The 12723-nt window shown below is 36.9% G+C and overlaps 1 protein-coding gene across 1 annotated transcript in view; it reads right to left on the bottom strand.

Annotated features, from left to right (window-relative positions):
* Positions 1–12723, bottom strand: part of DNAH7 (dynein axonemal heavy chain 7) — a 4771155-nt gene that overhangs the window by 2303691 nt on the left and 2454741 nt on the right. The gene's annotated exons all lie outside the window — the stretch shown is intronic.

Here is a 12723-nt window from a genome sequence, read left to right as displayed (position 1 = left end):
GATCTCTCCTCTTATCATCTCACATCATGCAGGAAACATTCCCCAGTTCTTGTTACAGCACATTCTGAGATAAGAAGAAAACAGAGGAAAAAGTATAAGGGATTCCAAACCATATACATCAAAGGGGGTGAATAAAGAGAAGATATGTTATAGAATATGGAACCTCTCCTAACAAACTTAGCTGATACATCTGAGTGAACAGCAGGACAGAGCCCCTAGTTAATCCTCCTGGGTAGCCTCCCTTATGGGAGCATACCAAAGGAAATAGGGGTTCCGAAGTACACCTGGAAATAAAATCTGGCTTTTAGTACCACACCAAAGCATTAAGGGAGACCATAATATAGAATATAGTTGCAAAAAAAAATAAAAAGCTATCTAAAGACGCATCACAGGAAAAAAAATAATAGATGTAACAATGATTCCAGAAGAGTGAGATCTCAGAGCTATCCATAAGACCGTTTAATGCTTCAAATGGTAAAATTCAATGCATGTTATAACTAAAGATGAGCTTAGAAACTTATTGCTCAAATTTAAATTTTGCAAAATAAACAAACAGCTTATTATCTTTGCAGAAAGACTTGTTCTTGTCCAAATAAAATCTAGGCTGTTTGCAGTCATCTTATAGTGGAACCAGATGCTCCCATCTTATAGTACTGTGGAAAGAAAACAGTTAGATTCTGTTGCCACTACTGTCATAAAGGAAGAAATATTCTATGCACCATCCTGTCCTTGTGGAACTTAAAAAAGAGATGTAATGGTCACTAAAGACAGTGTCTTCCAGCCCAGGATAGTTACTTTATCTCTCTGAAAGTAGCAGGATAAACAGGAGAAAAGATGAGCTTTACTATTACAAAATAAGTATCTCACGATGGAACAGAATCATGAATATGAGGCCTAATATGAAAACTGCCAAACAAGTAAGCCTTGTAAAGCAAGAGAAAAAAAATCTGTTAATGCATGGGAATTTGAAGTAGCAGACAATGTGAACTTTGATGGAGGTAAAACTAAGACTGGTATCAAAAAATAGCAGACATGTAAGTGTGAACCAAAGGAATAAAGGCCAAGACAGAACATTTTATTTACTGGAAGCCCAGATGGGAAAGTAGGTCAACTTATCTCTGTATGTCTTCTGAGATGAGATGACAGTGATCATTCTGTTCAAAAAGGCAGGACTGCTAGCTATAACTGGAACTGAAGAAGCCATGCTGTCAGCTTTACACAGTAAAAGTCTGGGTGGAATTTGCATGATGAGCAATGCAGCAGTATCCTGAAAGATCAAATGCATAAGAGGGCCTCGACTAAATACAGTCTGAGAAGGGAAGAACTACATCTATCTAATTAGGAGAATGACTTTGGCCTTAACAAGTCTGGCTTTCTGGATCAACCTCATCATTAGAGGAAGGGAAAGCATTAGTCAGACCAGAGGTCATTTGCAGCCCCACTAAGGGAGACCAGAGGAAAATAATTGGGACACTTGTTGGCTGGAAATGCAAAGAGATCACTCAATGTTTCATATACATAAATCTGTTATGGTTACTGAAAGACTGAAAGACCATTCAGACAGCAATTATAAGCAATGGGTAAGTCTGTCTGCTAGGGAAATGGTTTTCCCCAAGAATAAAATTAGCAAGTGATAATAATTTACTTCCACTGTCAGCATCTCACAGTTTTTCAAAAAAGTGGGCGGGATAGAATGGATTCTTCCCTTCATTTTGATGCGAGACACAACAGCCATGCTGTTGGAAATGACTACATGGCTACATGGCCCCATAGCAGGCCTTAGGCATAGGCCAACTAGGCAGTCGCCTAGGGCACCGCTTTAGCAAGGATGCTTTTCCAGTATTTATTTGGGGTAGGTAGACCAGGATGAGGGCACCGGATGGTGTGGTGGGGGCACCGTGGAGCCCTTTCACCTAGGGCACCAGTTGACCTAAGGCCGCTAAACAGTAGCACTGAAAAGGCCAACAACATGAGGAGAATGTCTCTAATTTCCATGATATTTTTGAGATGAGAGTCCTGAGGTGACCAAGCACCCTGACCTATTTGAATGTCACAGTGCTTCTACAGCCCAGGGTACTCACACATCTGTGACTTATGTCTTAGGAGTTTGCAAATGAAATCAATTTTCAGCTATAAGATGAGTGGGATCTGACCAACACTGAACATGTGACTTGGAAGTTTCAGACAGCTTGGCTGGAACGGACAGTTCACACGTTCATAGTTTATTACTATTCTGTTAATCACATGGATCATTTGCAGCCTAGCCACCAAAAATTCAGCAACTCAGTACTTACAACTCCTTTCCATGAGGGACAGAGGGACCAGTCCAGGGGTAAATTTATGGCATCTACTTGTCAAGCTGTGTTAGACAATGTTTAGGGAGCTAGTTCACTTAATATAAAAGGGAAATCTGTTCTAAAGGAGAGGAATTCTTTAAGAGAAGTATCTATCGCTCCAGCAGATTTTGTTTATGTCACAGTGGATTTTTAGATCTTTTAAGCAGGAGTTCATAGTGTTACTGGTTTTGCAAATGTGTAGGTGATTATACTGGACTGGATCATTTGAAGCCTTTTTGGCAAGGCAGAACTCAAGTTTTAGGAATCTGTATGAGAAATGTAATGCTCTAAGGCGATCTGAGCAGCTCATGGAAATTGTACACCATTCTCTTAGTGAGGAACTACTGGAGGTTGTCAGGTTGGATCATGTATTTGGACAGATACATACCAAAATAAGCATTATATTCACAAATGAGGGAGGAATAGGAAGTGATAATAACTTCCCTGGACCTTGTACCTTTGATGATTAGCTGGGCTTAGGTAGAAAGACTTTCTGACATCAGATGTTATTTATTTATTTATATATTTAACATTTGTTTATGGGAAAGTCCAACTTGGAATGAGCCAATTTTCAGCAGAGGCCTAGGGAGAAATGCTCCAGATGCATATCTTTGTAATATATGGTGGGCAAAGGAGAATTTATTGTCCATAAAAGTACTCAGATTGCTAATAAGCATGTCAATTTTGAGGGGATTGTTTATATAGTCTGTGCATCGGTGTTAATGTTTCCCAAAAGACAGGACGCTACATTTTTTTATCATTTGGCTTTAGGCCAAGGTACTGGCACCATGGATTTGTAAGCTTTAGGCCCTCTTGGAGCATCTGGGAGTCAACTGAAGTCTGAAGAGTTGATAACAGACCCTTAACATCAGCTTCAACCTCAAAGAAGTAAATACTAAATAGAAGAGGCCCAAAAACAGATCACTGAGAGACCACCCCTCCCCCTATAATTGCACTTACAGAGGACAGCATGAACTCCATTCTGACTGATGGGGTTCTGTCAATGAAACAGTTTACTATGCACAGGGTTACATGCGGTTTACATTTTAGTTTGATTAGTTTGTTAAGAATGTCTCAATGAGGAATGGAACTGAAGGCCTTTGCCAGGTCAAGGCAAGCAGTGTGTATGGAACTGCCTCCATCACAATTTTCAATGACTTTTCAAAAAAGTCTACTAAGTTAAGTATGTAGTATTTTCCTTTTACAAACTCTTACTGGTTTTGCTCCAGGAACTGTAAGTTGCCAATATCTTTATTTACAAGTTTCATAATGATGCACTCCATTACCTTACAAATAAGAATGGTAAGGCTTACTAGTCTGTAGTTGTCAGGATAAGTGATGGGGTCCACCATTGTGTAGGGGTGACCCCAGCTGTTCTTCATATTTTCAGCATAAAGCCAGTTTCAAGGCTGAAGCTGAGCAGATTTAATATTGAATCTTGTGTACTATACTGACAAGAAAACAGGCAGGCCCACTGTCTGGACCCATAGTACTAGTATTCATGGCTTTGGGCAGTGCCCTTATGATGTGATCTGAGGTGATCTGTGGGACGGATACAGGCACAATGGCATGTAAGGGAAAGTTTGGAGGGGACAGGGGTAAAGTTTTAGCAAAATGCATTTGTTAGTATGTTTGTTATTTCCTCAGGGGCAAAGTGTGTAGTATTGTTATGTATCAGTTCAGTGGTAAAGTTTTAGCAAAATGCATTTGTTAGTATGTTTGTTATTTCCTCAGGGGCAAAGTGGGTAGTATTGTTATGCATCAGTTCAGTGCGAAATTGGGTATTGTCCCTAAGGTCTCCAAAATAGGTAAAAAAGTTTTTAGGGTTTTCCTTTACAGAGGCGACAATTTCATTTAATTTTATTTCATATTTCTCCTTGAGGGATTTTATTTTGTACCCAAGTTCTTTGTTTAACCTCAACTTCATTTCTGGAGTGTGAGGTGTGCATTTTATTTCTCAGGACAAGGAGTTTTGTTTCCTTTTGTTATATAGTTTGTTACACTAAGGTTCCATTACAGGTACTTATTCCAAAAGTTAGCATTGCCTTTGTGTCAGATAGGGGCTGATGTCTTGATGCATGCATTATTATGTGAATAGAAATTATCTGTAAATGTAGTGAAGGGGATTTTTAAATTGCATGAGGTCATCAGCTAGTTATAGTAGATTTGCCTTTTTAAAACTTTCTAAAGTCCTTAGGGCTTGTGGGCAAGTTGGATTTTTGTCCTCATGATAAATTGCAAATAAATGGTGGTCAGATCTGACCAGTGACTGGCTAACTATAGGTGCAGAGTATAATGAGGCTACACGTGAGAGAACTAAATCCATTTTTTTGAGCCCATAATTAAGGAGTGTACTATCTGATCTATAAAATTTGCATTTATGAAATTTGGGAAACACTGTGTGTATTTACTCTTAATAATATAAGACTTCCACTTTATGGATAGATAGCTGAAGTCCTCAAGAAGAAGAATGATGTTAGAATCAATGCAGAGGGTCTTTATATGACTTGTGGACTGCAAGAGTCATAGAAAGAGTTTTGTAGCTGACTAGGACATGGTAATAAATCTTCTTGACTGTAACTAGGATGTGTAGGAGCCAAAGATCTTTGTCTTGTCATACAAGTCTTGAAGTGATGGGATTTTTTAGGAATATGAGCATACGACCACCTCTGCCACAGTCATTCCCAGACTTGGGTCTGAATAAGTGGTAAGCATTAAATTCCAGTAGGGAGGATGTGTTAAGGTCAGAAGGCTTGTAAGGACAGATATATTCAGGGTTCTGGCACTGGGAAGTGCCACTTTTATGCAGTCATGACATTGTTTGACTGGGATGGTAGACTGGCACACCTAAAAAGGCACTATGGGGGTGGAAAAAGTTTTAACCATTATACAAAAGCCCTGAGAAGAGAAATGCAGGCTAGTCCTCGCAACACAGGTGGGACTGTCAATTATATCCTTCCAGAGTGAAACACACTGGACCTCCACTCCTAAAAAAGATACCAATAACAAAGGCAGTTGTTGAAGTTATTTATATGTTGTTTATACCAAGGCATAATTTTTGGGGAAGGCAGGATGCTGCTCAGGATTAGTTTCATACCAGCTTTGGACACAAAATCAGACAGCTCCATCATATCTTTTTTTTCATATAATCGGAGGATGTGTGTTTCAAATCATTCACTCACTGTGGGCAATAACCATGACATATGTGAACCTGTGGTGAAGGTACTTGAGTGCTACTATAACCTGCTGAATCCAGTACTTGACAGGCAGCTCACTGTCAGCCTTTTCCCACTCAAACTGATGAGTGGTGCATTTATGCGTCTAACTATGAATTCACCAATGACTATGTCATCACTGTATGTAGTGACATGCCCAGGAAGCTTAAAGGGCTTTGGCCTACAGGCTGAATGACCCATTATTTCATTGTTGGTGCTGGATAATGCTGTCTGTGCTGCTGACATGTGCGTGTGATACTTCAATGATTTTGTTGGCCTGTCCGTCATCTCAGAGGCCTTTGCAGTTTACTTTTTTTTTAATTTAATTTTCTTTTACTGGTATACAGCACTGAAATTTCTCCATCTGCTGGCTCAGCCCCAGTTACATACACAGAAACAACAGTAATGTAAGATTAAATGTATGCAAAAAAAATATATATATAGACATATATATATATATATATATATATATATATATATATATACACACACACACACACACACACACACACACACACACACATGTTTACAAGAAGATTTAAAAAGAAGTAGGATCAGGATTATAAGATGCATAATACAGGAGTTATAGGTAAATGTGGCCCAGCTAATAGAATAGTACATAGAAGTGTGGAGTGAAATTTTAGCAGTGAGGAGAGAAGAACAGTGAGCACAGTGAGATCATATTTTGATTTCAGACACTCCTACCAGTCCCATCTCCTCTGCTGTGTACAGAGAGAGCACTTGGGAAGGACATCCCCTATAGCATTTTAATCTGCTCTGCACCCCCCCCCTCCACAAAAAAAAAAAAAAAAAAAATGTATACTTTCTTGAACTGCTCTTGCATTACTGTCTTCTACCTTAATTTTCTGTTCTGTGTGCTTTTAAGTGTCCAAGTGCTCTTATTTGATTTTTCATAAACTTGTTTTTGTCATTTTTAACCTGTCTGCATTTATTTAAACTATATTTGCCTTAATATTGCTACACAATCAAGTATGCTAGCTTGTACTGCATTTAAAGAGTTTTTGCTACTGTCATTAGCTCATTCTTTCTAATACAGAGAGAAATTTTTGAGAAAGGCAACCCACCTAACTAAAAAAAACATATATATATATATATATATATATATATATATATATATATATATATATATATATAAATATATAAATTCCAAGCTAAGGACTGTTTGTAAGCTTCTGTGCCACAAGCCTTTCTGTGTTGGAGGGAAGACTTCTAGCTTATCAGTGGGAGTGGTAAGCACTAGGTAGCCTATCTACCAAAATAGTGGTTTCTGGCCCAGAAATTGTAGTTTATTGGCCATTTGGGCAGTTTTTCCATCTCTTTCAACTTTCTGGTTTAAAAGCCTGCATTTGCACTTGCTTCCCACCTTCCCTGTAACTAGTTTAGCCCAGATACAGATTTGCTGTATCCAGGACTGTTTGTAAGCTTCTGTGCCCCCAAAGCCTTTTTGTGGTGGAGGGAAGCCTTCTAGCTTATCAGTGGGAGTTCACGACAAACGTGTATTCCTTAGAATAGCAGGTTCGGGATACCCCAACAAACTCGAAGCAGGAATACCAAAGTACACAGATTTATTGACAAAAAGAACACGTACAAAACTGCTTAGATACTGGATCGGTTAAGCGCTTTCATCTGTCTACACACAGATTTCATCAGAACCAATAAGGCTCCTACAATCCATTCCTTTTGTAGCATTTTTGGCGCCAAAAACATATGACTGTAATTTACTATTTAAATGCATACATACATATATTAATGAATTAAATGCTAATTTATACAGCACTGAATGTTTGAAAACCCTATCTACAATTTAATATATTATGTTTAACGAAAAGTTATCCCTATAAAAATTTTAAACATTTTTTAAAAACTACATATATTAACTACAGCGTCTATTTCATGCTTCATAAAAGAGGTTTGACTGTTCATCACCTGTTTAAACACTTTGTCTTACACTCTATATATTGATACCATGCAATAAAAATCTATATGCTCAGTAGAAATAACTAGGAACGAATACATTGTTCACCTACACTACTGCATCCAAGTTTATCCAAATGTCAGTTACATAATCTTTATTCCTATACAATATCCCAAAGATAATATAATATGTGTTCATTGATAATACTGGATATACAACATACTTGTGCAGTAGAAAGATTAGAAACTAATACATTAAAGAAGTATTTATAAACATTTGTCAACATGTTCTCAAATATTGACACCCTTTAATTCAAAGCTAAAAAAGGTTTCAAGCTGATATAATCATTAATACCTGGTGGTGTAGTTGCATCTGTACATATCTGCCATTTACTTTCAATCCAGGCCAAATATGTCTTCCAATTACCACCTCTATCACTAATCTCTACTTGGTCAATGATGGCGAAAGTAAAATTGTGTTCTATCCCCTTGTCCAAAATATGTTTACATAATGCATTTTTTGTGTCACCCTTCTTAATCCTGTACATATGCTCGTATATATGGGTCTTAAACTTCCTCTCGGTTTTGCCTATGTAAAAGGCCGAGCATTTTGTACAGGTAGCTATATACACTATTCGTTGTGAATTACAATTCCCACTTTTACTTGTTACCTTCGTACCCATAATGTTATCCAATCTAATCTTTTGTGTAGTGTTAATGTGGGTACATTGTTTACAAAATCCACATTTTCTAGTGCCTTTCAGTCTCCTTATACTTGTTCCGTTCATTCCGTACTCCATTATTCTTTTTATATTGATTCCAGTCTTATAAACTGTGCATATCTCAGTTCCTACTATATTGCCAATAGAGCCCGTGGTTGTGATTAATGGCCAATGCTTCTTAAGAATTTCATTGATCCAACAAACATATGGATTGAATCTAATCACACATACTTTTCTATCCCAATCCTTATCAAGTTGTTTCAACGGTACATTACTATTACCCAGCAAGGGTTTGTATTTTTGTCCCCATTCCATTTTCACATAGGTAGTTACATTATCCAACAAATTCTTTGGATAACCTCGATCCTGAAATAGTTTGGTAACTGTATCTAACTCACTCTTCATACTTTCCAAGGTGGATGACATTCTCGCTGCTCTTATGCACTGGCCCTTCACAATGTTTTTAAAAATGTGTGGTGGATGGCAACTACTGAAATGGATATAGTCGTTAGAAAACGTAGGCTTCCTATAAAGTCTAGAAGTAAACCCAATACCAGTGTTGCCTATCCAGGTATCCAAATATGCAATACCTTTTTTATCAAAAAGATAAGTAAACCTCAAAAAATCGGTAGTATTATTGAGGTATTCTATAAAAACAGGTATCAATTCTAAAGGACCTGTCCAAATGATGAAAACGTCATCCAAAAATCTGGTGTATAACCTGATATACTTGTAAAACTCACTTGGAAAAATGTATAGGTTCTCCCACTCGAGCATGACCATGTTAGCAAAAATGGGAGCGCAAGACGCTCCCATGGCCACTCCTCGAGATTGTCTAAAGAACTCCCCTTGATGTACTATATAATTGTGTTCTAGGACTAATCCCATCATATCCATGATGAGGTTTACTCTGTCCCAACTACTTCCTAAATATTTACTTAAACTGCTTTGAAAGTATTCTAAGCCTGTAGATACAGGTATGCTGGAAAATAAATCCTGAACATCTATAGTAAGGAATGTCAAATGCTCATCCCAAACATCAGTCGTAAGTTTACTCAAAAAATCCCAGGAATCCTTGACCAAATGGTCCACTTTGGTGTAAACTTGCTTAGTCCAATGGTCAATAGTGGTCCCTATTTTGAAAGTTTTGGACTTGGATCCTGATATTATGGGTCTAAAGGGCGGTTTAATCTGGTTTTTATGAATCTTTGGGATTCCTATAATATGAGCCATAATCGGATATTCAGTTCTTAAATACTCGTATAATTCACTAGTGATGCGATTGTCAAGTAGGTATTCCTCTAACACTAGATCTATACGTCTGTATCCGATATTAATTTGATTTTGTGAAACCTGTTCATAGTTACCAGATTCATATAATATGTTGTTAATTTCATTGTAGTATTGTTGACTATCAAATATCACAATCCCCCCTCCCTTGTCAGGTTTCATAATTCTGACCTCATTATTCATTACAAGTTCTTTCATGCATCTCCTTTCACCCTCAGTCAGATTGTCTGTCTGTACATATTTGTCTCCTACATTATCTGTAACTTCTTTATATAAATGGTACAAATCATTACATACCATTTTCTCAAATATTGCCACCTGAGCATTCATAGTCGGAATATATGTGCTTTTTTTCACTAAAGAAGATCTATTTCTAGCAATATGAGATTTATTAGACTCATCATTAAATTGGATGGCAAGGTTCAACCTTCTACAAAATAACTTAATTTCCTTAATAAGGTCGAATAAATTAAGCCTGACAGTAGGTATATACTTCATTCCCTTGCTGAAAAGGGATATGATATCATCTGTTACATAAACGTCCGTATAGTTGTACACATTAAAGCCTTGATGGCTTCTAATGCTAGGCCCCTTCACATTAGCCACATCCTTCATAATCAAATCAACTGAACTGGTGATTTGTTCACAATTGGTAACAGTTTTATCCAAAAGTGTACCTGAATTGGTGGAAAAAATGTGTGGTGGAGCCATAAATGTGGATTCCATGTCATTATGATGTTCACGCTCTGGGGATTTCTCAATGTATGTAACATTACTACCCTTTAGTACCTCCTTTGCTGTTTCTTTGGGGCTGGAAAATAACGGCCCCCTTGAAAATTTTCCCCATCATTCTCTCTCGTATATCTCTTTCTTCCCCTGGCTTGTACCACCTCAAATGTACCTTCATCTAATCTTTCATACTGTGGCCAGACATACGCCCTTCCATTCCTATATAAATCCATATCCCGTTCAATTTTGTGCAATTTTCTTTCATAAACATTTTTTATTTTCACTTTGGCTTGTTTAAACTGATTAGAATAACAGTCATACCATCTTTCAAACATTTCATCATGTATAATTAGTTCATTCAAATTTTCAACCTCTTGCACTAGTTCATTAACCTTCTGTTCATTGTATTTCATAAGACATTTTATGTATGTAAACCCAAATTCATCAAACATTTCGTTAAAATCAGATACTACATCTGAGTTATACTTAATCCCTAATGGTAATTTAAAAAACCTCAGTCCCTTTGGGACTAGTTTAAGATCTAAGCATTTCTCCAAATAAGCATTATCCATCCTCAAACATTTTAATTGTATTAGTTTTTTACCCAACAAAAAGATTCTAGATTTTATATCGTCCTTTTTGTTGTTGTTCTTGAATGGCATCTCTTTATGCTTACCCGTAGGCTCTAGTTTACTCATAAAATCAAAATTATCAGATAAAAACTCGTTAAATATATTGCCCTTCCCCATTTCTTTGACATTACTGTCCGTTCTTTTCGTTAGTGTTCTTTTAGGGCTAGATAAAAATTCATTTGTAACAGTACCTTTGTAACTGTGATGTGTCTTGTTAGCCACAGATGAATAAGTTCTTAAATTCTCAATATGTCGTTTAGGGCGCGCCCCCGTTCTCTCATTTTCTTCATTCGTTCGAAACATACTGAAGTCAAAAGTGAAGTCTTCCTCCAATGAGTTGTTTACGGTGTTTACACCCAAGTCTATGCGGTGCTTGTTGTCCATTGTAGGAGCCTCTCTCTGCCCGTTAGGGATTTCACTCACAGAGCTGCTATCATCAGCTTCATCCAATATTACAAATTTAGCTGTGACAGTGTCATTTTTGTGCTGTAACATATTTACGTCTTCTCGTACAACGGCCGCTTCAGCATTGCTGGTGTGCACTGTATGAGCGGAATCTCCGCTCTCCATTACTGCCGCTGTTAATTTGTTAACCATCTCGAGAAGCCTGTTGACGTCGCCCTTAAGTGACGTCACCTCCTCACGAAGTGTACGATACTCCTCTGGCCTCAATGAAGTGCTCGGGGAACCCTCCTCTGCCATCCGACAACCAATAACGAAAAAAATGAGCTCACGACAAACGTGTATTCCTTAGAATAGCAGGTTCGGGATACCCCAACAAACTCGAAGCAGGAATACCAAAGTACACAGATTTATTGACAAAAAGAACACGTACAAAACTGCTTAGATACTGGATTGGTTAAGCGCTTTCATCTGTCTACACACAGATTTCATCAGAACCAATAAGGCTCCTACAATCCATTCCTTTTGTAGCATTTTTGGCGCCAAAAACATATGACTGTAATTTACTATTTAAATGCATACATACATATATTAATGAATTAAATGCTAATTTATACAGCACTGAATGGTTGAAAACCCTATCAACAATTTAATATATTATGTTTAATTTTTAAATTTTTAAAATTTTTAAAAATTTTATAGGGATAACTTTTCGTTAAACATAATATATTAAATTGTAGATAGGGTTTTCAAACATTCAGTGCTGTATAAATTAGCATTTAATTCATTAATATATGTATGTATGCATTTAAATAGTAAATTACAGTCATATGTTTTTGGCGCCAAAAATGCTACAAAAGTAATGGATCCTTTAATCCATGAAACAGTGGGTAACGGTAAGCGCTTTCGCGTGGGTGCAACCACGCTTCCTCAGACAGTAAAGAACCCCACACACAACATTTAAATATCATAAGCTGAAATCAAATTAAGGCCAATTAAACTAATTAACAGTTAATGCTTTAAAGAACCAACTACCTAGTGTCTACATAGCATTCCTGTGCTAAGAAATATAAAATGAAGCTATGGCTAAATATATGAAGTTATAAACTTCCATTTTCATATATTAAAACATTTCCAAAATCGTGCAGAATATACAGTCTAATAAATAGTAAATGCAGAAAATACAGTCATTTACAAAATAGTCCTTCATGAAACGAAACTAAACAGATCAATTAATATGCTTCTAAAATATTTTTTCTCTTCAAAGTATAACTTAGAGCTGTATCATCAACCTTGGAAACATAAAGTTAAAGACCGACAGCTGTAATAGCTTGGATGTAAAAGCTCAGTAAACATGAGGAACATTTCTGCATTAAACACGATAAAGTAAAAGTATGTATTTATACAAGCAAAGAAAGATTTAAAAAACCAATAGCTTCGGTTTAACAACGATAGAAGACAT

The sequence above is a fragment of the Protopterus annectens genome, chromosome 6.part0, assembly GCF_019279795.1.
Source record: "Protopterus annectens isolate FY-2018-M chromosome 6.part0, PAN1.0, whole genome shotgun sequence".
NCBI lineage: Eukaryota > Metazoa > Chordata > Ceratodontiformes > Protopteridae > Protopterus > Protopterus annectens.
This window is presented reverse-complemented; position numbering and strand designations above follow the sequence as displayed.